Here is an 8,920-nt window from a genome sequence, read left to right on the forward strand (position 1 = left end):
GTAATGAGGTTATATTAATTCTTGATATCTATTCCGTAGAAATCTGTCATGTACTTTTGTGCGCTGGAAATAGGGCAGTTCCTCTGAAAAAATCCGTATTGGCACCCAAGTTCCTGGATGGTCAGGAAATCTAGCTGCTGTCTGAAGCTTTTGACTGTGTTAAGTCTTGATACAAATTATGGAGATATTGCCTATGCCCCCGTCAAGGCATAGTCAATGAACTGAGAAAAGTATCTAAAAATGTTTCGCTAAGAAACTTGCCCTTCGTTGATCTAAATTCCGAGAAGGTTAAGAATTCACTGATCTACTGTGGAAGCATTTACCTCGTATTATCTCCTCTAACTTGCGAGACCCGAAAGATATTCCTTTGTCCGAATCGGTATCCCATTTTTTAAATGAATTTTCTGAGCCTGATCCTGTTTTAGAGTCACAATTTTCTGACAAGCTTTACAATTTCATTGATGAATCTCCTGTCCATGATTTTGTTGTTACTTGTGAAGCTTTCATCAAAGCTATATCCTGACTCAAAAAGAAAATATCTTGTGGGATAGACATGGTGAGCACTCTGCACATCATTAATTGAAGTTATGTACTAGTGCGTCACCTCAGCCTTCTCATGCAAATGATACTTGATATAGTTATTGTTCCTTCCTCGTTCTGCATTGGTGATCTGACTCTGATTCCCAAAAAAGAAAAATCTGATATGCAATGTTCCTCTTTCCATCACCGTCTCCACTACGCTCTGCAAACTATTCAAGCTCCTTATTGTTGATGAGCTAAGAGAGAAATGATACGTTTCCTCATATCAGTTTGGTTTTCAGGCTAATCTGGGCTGTTCTCATGCTCGTACAGCAATTTTTACCGCCCTCGCTGGCACTGGATCTTTGGGAGAAAGTCTGATCCTCGCCGTACATGACGTTAAACGTGTGATCAATTCCTTAATTTATTGGTCCATACTTCTTCATAGGGCAAAGTGAAGCGTAAACCGATCACTTTCCATGTTCTCAGGGATTTATATAGAAATCTCAGAGTGTGTTTTAAAACTCCCATCCCTTTTTCTCCTGAAGTCGGCTCTTCACTAATCCCAATACAATTGCATTAATTCTCGTGTAAGGCCAAATTCTTCCAATCCCTCGAATATGCTTGTGATTCCTCAGTACCCCATCCTCGTTAAAAATAGGGCATTTTCACTTGTTGTGGAAGGATTTAAAACAGTTGTTTTTGGCAGTAAGGCATAGTGAAAGTTCACATTTCTCGCATCCAAAAGCGGTATATCCTGACTTGCACTGATTGCAGCGGCTCTGCTTCTCAGTCTATTTTGGCCAGTGATCAAGCTCATCGGCTTGAGCAGATATTGCCGACCGGATTCGATTGCGACTTTGAATGGGGCTGGGACTTTCTTCGAGCCCCATTTCACACACGTGCTGAGGCATACAACCCTGCTGCAGCTTCTGACCTGAAGGCTCTTAAGATCATCGGTTCGTCTGTCCTTGAAGTGAGTGCTTTGACACCTGACTTTTAAAAAAAGCCAACTATTGCAGACTGCCGTGTCAATAAGCCCCCAGAAGATTCTCATATGCCATTCTTGTGTCCGAAGATGAGTTTGGCTTTCTCCACCAGCAAGTCTGCTAAATCTACACCACCCACACGACGGTTGTACTCATAAACATTGGCTGGCCTTGAAACTTCAATCCTGGATTTATCCTTAACGTTCCAGCGTCTGAACGTATCCTGTGGTGTTATTCCTGCATACGTCGAAGCCAAGCAAACCGTGCAGTTATCTAACCATTTCAGCTCCAATAACAGCAGAATGAATGTCGGTCTTGTGATCGGAAGTTTTTCTCTCTTGTTTTTTTTTTCATTTCACCATCTGTGAGGAGCGGGCATCCCTTCCGTCGCGCTTTATTCAGCGTACCAATACAAGAAAATCCTTTAAATTTGAGCAAACTCATTAGTTTCAAGCTTGAAAACCAGTTGTCAAAGTAAATCTTGTAGTTCATTTTCTCTGGTAAGACGTAAAACTATATTGCCTCAAACTCCAATATCTGGCTCTATATCATCTTCAAGAAGAGTGTCCTTACCTTGATAAACTTCAAAATCATGTACAAAAACTGACACACCAGCTCGTGTGAACACTTTTATTCCCCACTTCGTCGGCTTTTTTGGTAGATATTGTCTTAAGTTGCTTCATCCCTTGAAAGGAATCATTTGCTCGTCAATGGAATGGTGTCCTTCAGGGTTGACTTCGAGAAACTTGGAACGGATATGAGCCAGGACGGGTCTAATCTTGTATAGCTTGTCAAATCCTGGTTCTCAAGGTTTCTTAAGTTTCCGTTGTTGTTGAAATGAAAAAAAGTTTGATCTTGTCAAATCTTTGTCTGCCCATCTTGTCGGCAATTGCAGGTATCTGGTAGCTGCTTATGCATTCGATAATAGGGAACTTTTATCACCCCCAGTAGTACAATAATGCTCATGAAAATTTTTAGCTCTTCGACAGTGAGACAGAGGTTGCATCCTTCAGTTTGAAGTGCAAAGACATTACCTTGTTCAACTATCAACTCAAAAATTTCATTGTCAAAGAATTTTGGAAGTATTGCAATGGAGTCTCCATGATGTCTGGAACTTGGCGAGGCTTTCTTTTCCAAGACAGATCAACTTTTTCTATCTCTACTTTTTTGCAGCAGAATTTTTCTTGGAATTTTTATTTCTTTTTTTATTTTTCAGTACTTGCTACTACCGGTTGCTGTTGCTGACTAGACGTTGGAGTTTACCCCGAGTCAACGTCGCTGCGTTCACTGCTAGCCACCACGTCATCTTTTTCCAAAAATAAGTGCCGATTGTACAGTAGAGGCAACAAGTATGGATCAAGATCATTGATAAAATCTTCTGGAGACAGGAAGTCTTGATCATGATCAGCATCATCGTTCGGCAAATCCAACAACATCTCTTCTAGAATATCAAAAATATACTTAGCTGCCTCTTCTGCGTCAATTTTGCGATTTTGAGGTCGTTTTCTTACTCTGTCGTAAGATTCCACCATCTAGAAAGAAACCAAAATTAGACATATGACACACCCTGCTTACTAAATGATCCACCATCCCTGAGGGGTGGTGTGAGCTATAATGTACAAGGGACTCCTCCTATACATAATAGCTGACGTAAAATTACACTGTTTTCCTCCCCCTTTTGTTTTTCTTGTTTAGTTGTTCGTTTCGCAATTTTGAGCCGCGATCGTCCGATGTCGTATTTTACAACACAAGGAAATATATCTTGCTATTGATCCAAGTTCTTGCACACATCATGAATTTCATCTACAGTAATTCAAAATTGTATATATTTTATACACATAGGATATGCAAGGAATCTCCCACCTTTTCGCTTTATTTTCAGGTTCTAGCTTAGAAAATACCTACCTTTTCATTCAGTTTTCTTATCCCTTGGTTTAGTGACTCACTGCTTAGGCCAAATGTGATACAGTGGCTCCCGGAAGACATCAATCGATTGCCATCTTTAGTTTAATGTATAATTTAGTTTTTCTTACTAGTCTTTGTAATGTGTTTGGTGTGTATTTGTTTTTTATTTTATCTACCTCTCTTTTTGTCATCTTCAGTGATCCTCCGTCTTTTGTACTTTTTTTGACGGGTAATGAATAATAATAATAATATTCCAAATCACAAAGCCATCAAATATAATGATACTGCTGATATACTAGCAGCCAAGGCTTCTTTTTTAAGCCCAGGGTCTCCCTCTGACCTCAATTCACGAGACATTAATAGATAAAGATCTAATGTTAATCATAGTGAGTTGACTTTATGACCTTCGCATTCTAGATTACATTCAGTACTGTATTACAGTTTTAAATCATATGCCCCTTCTTCTTAATAGTTTGTTATTTAATTGAGAGTTGCATCCCTCCCTTCTATGCCGTGTCAGCTTTTCATCCAGCGGGATTTTGTTGACACGGGAGGCGGGGTCGAAGGGGTGAATATTGACCGGGGAAAAGGGGAGTTGTTCGATGTCTTATTTGATTGTCAGCCACTGACTGTGGGGACTATTTCCCTTGAGTGTCACCGCTACATGAAAAATTTACCAAATACCTACACTGCAATCATGAGTTCAAACCTGCCTTGACACACAGATAAAAAGATTTTTAAGGCTTCTATTGATATCCTAAAGAAGAGACAAAATGATTACTAATCACTAATGCACAATAAAGATGATACAAAAAGGGCTATACATCATTTGTTTTGGACTGTGCAGAAAAAGGTGGGAGTGAGTGGGAAGCACTGTATTGGTATCGGCCGGCTTATAAGCCTTAAACTGCTGGGGATAGGTAGCTCAAGTACCCGCACTTCCCACAACTCACCAATAGAATTTAAAACTTTAATTGGGATTACTAGTTACAGGTTACATTAGGTTACAAGAAGACTACTTTATTTCCAGCGCTTGGTTATAGATGAGGATGAAGTATTTTTGATTATATGAAGATAATTTTTGAGGAGACGTTCTACAAAGACTCTGCACACCATTTAAAAATACGAAAGGCGCATATCGGTTTAAATATCATTTTTTCTTAACAAAAATCTTACCAGCAAGGGGCTAAAAAATTTTTTTTGGATGGGACTCATACAATCAGAATGACAAAAAAGAGAGAAAATTAGGAAAATAAGAAGTAAAATTGTAGTTTAGGGATTTCTTACTATCTTTGAAAGTGGTTGGGTTAGGTGAATGACAATTTCAGAAATTAATCCATTGGGAAGTTATCAATAGGTCTCTTTGTCTACCCTCTTTTTATTTCTTTGGCTTAGAGGATTATATACATGACATGTTTTGCAGAGGAGGAAAGCCAAGCATATGTTCTCTACAGGTTTAAACTTATATAAATTTTGTCCCTAATGTGCAAATATATAACAAAAATTGCATTCTGAGCCTAAATATAACCAAATGAACTGTTCCCCAACCCCTAAATATATCCAAATCAGGGTATATATTTGCACATCAGGGGGGTAGGGGCAAAATTTATTTGTGATGTAAAAGAAGGTTATATTTAGAATCAGAATGCAATTTTTGTTGTATATTTTCACATTAAGGGGGTGGGGGTATTATACTCTGTATTTATATGTATATTTATAGCAATATTTTGTATTTTTGCCACTGCTTTATCTATCATTAAAAAAAAACAGAATTAACAATGAACAGGATGAACGCTATCTACAAAAACAATTTATAACAGCAGTTTCCAAAGATTTATGCATTGTGTTGAGAGCATGGCAACAATTTTTTTCTTTTCAGTTGGAAAAAGAAGGAAAAAAGAGGAAAGACTTGATGATAAAGGTTCTCCTCTTGGATAATATGTTAACTAGGATCATTATACATATTTTAAAGTAAGAATTGTTTTCGGTAAAATTCTACTTTAGTTACTTTTGGCTATCTTGGAAAGGGGTTGGGTTAGGAAAATGAAACTTTCAGGAATGGATCTACATGCTAAGGTATGTCACGGGACGGTCCTTTGAAGTACCTACCTCCACTCCTCCCCCCTCCCCTCTATATAATGGTAAATTACTGCACATTACTAATTGTTTTAGCTCACATTTCATCCTATGTTACTATCATAATTATAAATCACTGCTTACCTTACACAACTTCAGCTTTTAACCTTGTTCATTAAAATATATTCCAAAATCCTATTTTCTTTAACATTCATCTCTTTAAACTTATTTACTATATAGCTGACCTGCTTATGAAACCCGTTTGTGATGTCAGAACTTTGTTATCATAACCGCTTTAAGGGTATAATGCAAATGCAATGGGGTAGAAGAGTGCGTTGATAAGCAAGCCATTTAAACTATTAGTTAGGGAAAGGATTTGACAAGAGATAAGACCAGTAAAAAAATCCAAATTGTTTTTAGAGGACAAATTATATTATGAGAAGATGTTTTTATTTTTATTGGTCCATGCGCTCATAAGGTTTCTGTTGAGTTTATTGAAACACTAGCATGGACTTTGTGTAGTTACGGACTCTCCATAAAACGTTTAAAAGTGCAAAGATACACCTTAGCCAGGGGGAAGTTGTGCTTGGGGTGTATTTCTAAGGGGAGAATTTTCCTTTGGGAGGGAAATTTCAGATGAGTGAATATTCTGGGGGAGATGGTACACTGGGGGGTATTGACGGAATTACTATATGAAATTCTTTTTAATTGTTTTACATTCTCTTTGCCAAATTTTTTATTTGGAGATGTTCCGGGGGATTTTTCCTGTGCATTTTGTTTTCTGGGAAATAATTTCCACAGAAGGGGGCATTTCTGGAGTGGCCAAGAAACCTATATATATATTAAAGTCTTATTCCAACAAAAAAATGCTAAGGAGAATTTTTCAGGGTGAGTTGTCCACAAGCAATTTTACAGAGAGGGGAGATTCTCAGCGAGGAAAGACGTGGCTGGAGGGACTTTGCCGGGGGGGAGGTGCACTTTACGTTGGATGAAATTTCCACGGAGGAGTTCCATGAGGGGGAGGGGTATATTTCATAGAGGGTGAGCCAGATTTAGCAGCATTATTCAAAAAACAAACAGAATTTATGCCATATATGAAGGATTGCCCCTCCTCAATACCTTATTCTTTACGCTAAAATTTGACTGTTTACTAAAATTGAAAAAAAGGGCTTTTTAATTAGAATAGGAAGCTGTTTTAAAAGTGCCAACAGATTTAGCGTAAAGAGCAAGGTATTGAAGAGGGGTGACGCTTCATGTCTAGAATAAATCTGCCAAAACTAATGTGCCAATTGTGTTTTAATATTTCATGCACTGTGAGCCAAAATCAAACCAACATTAATTGAAAAATGTTCAGGAATTAAATAAAAAACAAGTTTTATTAACTGAAAGTAAGGAGCGATGTTAAAACTTAAAATGAACAATAATTATTCTGTATATGAAAGGGGCTGTCCTCTCCTCAACCCCTAGCTCTTTACGCTGAAGTAACGTAAAGAGCAAGGCGTGGCGGAGGGGAAAGTCCCTTTCATATACGGTATAATTGCTGTTTGTTTTAAGTTTTAATGTCGCTCCTTACTTTCAGTTAAAAAAAGACTTGTTTTTATTACTTAATCTTATAAAGACAATACTTTTGTCAGCATATGAAGAGCCATGTATATTGCAATTGTATCTGTCTGGTTTATATGCAAAGTAACACAAGAGACGAAAATTAATGTACAAGAGAGTAGTGAAGAATTATGGTATTCAAAGTAATATTTTGCAGGGATAGTCACTAGTGATAAATCTCTTGGGGTGGTACCATGATTGGATGATTTTTGGAGATTTAGGGAACCACATTTTTTTTGCGGTGGCGAATAGATTTCTGAGGAAATCCTTGAAAATTTGGGAATATTGCAAGCCCTGCTTGATTTCTAATCAAGAAAATCGAAATACTTAAACCACACGAGAAAAGAAAAGCTTCGACTTTGCGGTTGACGCAATAACGAATTGCCGCAAAATTAATTCAAAGTCAACCAAACACCGCCGCCTCTTCCGGCGGCACGCCAGCAACGTTGTGACTCTTCAGTGGCGGTCAACTGAGCCTCTCGTTGGTGGCGTTTGGTTGATGCGCTGGCATGGTGCTAGGATCTAGGTAAGACACAGAGCGCTACAAACATCAGAATCGACTTAAGAGGACAAGTTATGTCTTGGGAAGATGTGTTTGAAATCCTCCTTTGCCCCAAACTCAAAATTTTCCAAAATTTTATTTTAGAAACTTTTTTAAATATTTCTAAAGCGCTAAGACATAGAGCGCTACAAACTTCAGAATCAGCTTTAGAGGACAAATTATGTTATGGGAAGATGTTTTTGAAATTCCCCTTCCCCCAAACTCAAAATTTTCCAAAATTTTACTTTCAAAGCTTTTTTAAATATTTCTAAAGCACTAATAGATAGTGCTAAAAACATCAGAATCGACTTCAGAGGACACGTTATATTACGGGAAGATGTTTTGATAATCCCCCTTCCCCCAAAACTAAAAATTTTCCAAAATTCTAATTTAGAAGCTTTTTAAATATTTCTAAAGCATTAATAGATAGAGTGCTAAAAACATCAGAATCGACTTCAGAGGACACGTTATATCACGGGAAGATGTTTTGGAAATCCCCCTTCCCCCCAAACTCAAAATTTTCCAAAATTTTACCTTAGAAGCTTTTTAAATATTTCTAAAGCTCTAAGACATAGAGCGCTACAAACATCAGAATCGACTTTAGAGGATAAATTATGTTATGGGAAGATGTTTTTGAAATCCCCCGTCTCCCCAAACTCAAAATTTTTAAAAAAGCGTCGAAAGTAAAATTTTGGAAAATGTTGAGTTTGGGGAAGGGAGATTTCAAAAACATCTTCCCATAACATAATTTGTCCTCTGAAGTCGATTCCGATATTTGTAGCGCTCTATCTATTAGTGCTTTGGAAATATTTAAAAAGCTTTTAGAGTTGAATTTTAGAAAATTTTGAGTTTGGGAAGGGGGATTTCAAAAGCTTCTTTCCCCAATACTTCTCGTTATCTGCATTCGGTTTAGATGTTTGTTGCATTACACGTTATATCGACTTACACACAATGAAAAAAGCATATAAAGAAGATTATCGGCACATTTTGAGTTCTTGTTGACAGAAAATTTCCAAAACCTATAACCATTATATTACTTGTCATCTAAATTTGATTCTGATGTTTTTAGCACTCTATCTCTTAGTGCTTTAGAAATATTTTAAAATCTTCTAAAGTAGATTTTTGGAAAATTTTGAGTTTGGGGGAAGGGGGATTTCAAAAACATCTTCCCATAACATAATTTGTCTTCTAAAGCTGATTCTGATGTTTGTAGCGCTCTATGTCTTAGCGCTTTAGAAATATTTAAAAAGCTTCTAAAGTAAAATTTTAGAAAATTTTGAGTTTGGGG

This window comes from Artemia sp. Qi Xiang Cuo, chromosome 1, assembly GCF_049724085.1.
Source record: "Artemia sp. Qi Xiang Cuo chromosome 1, ASM4972408v1, whole genome shotgun sequence".
NCBI lineage: Eukaryota > Metazoa > Arthropoda > Branchiopoda > Anostraca > Artemiidae > Artemia > Artemia sp. Qi Xiang Cuo.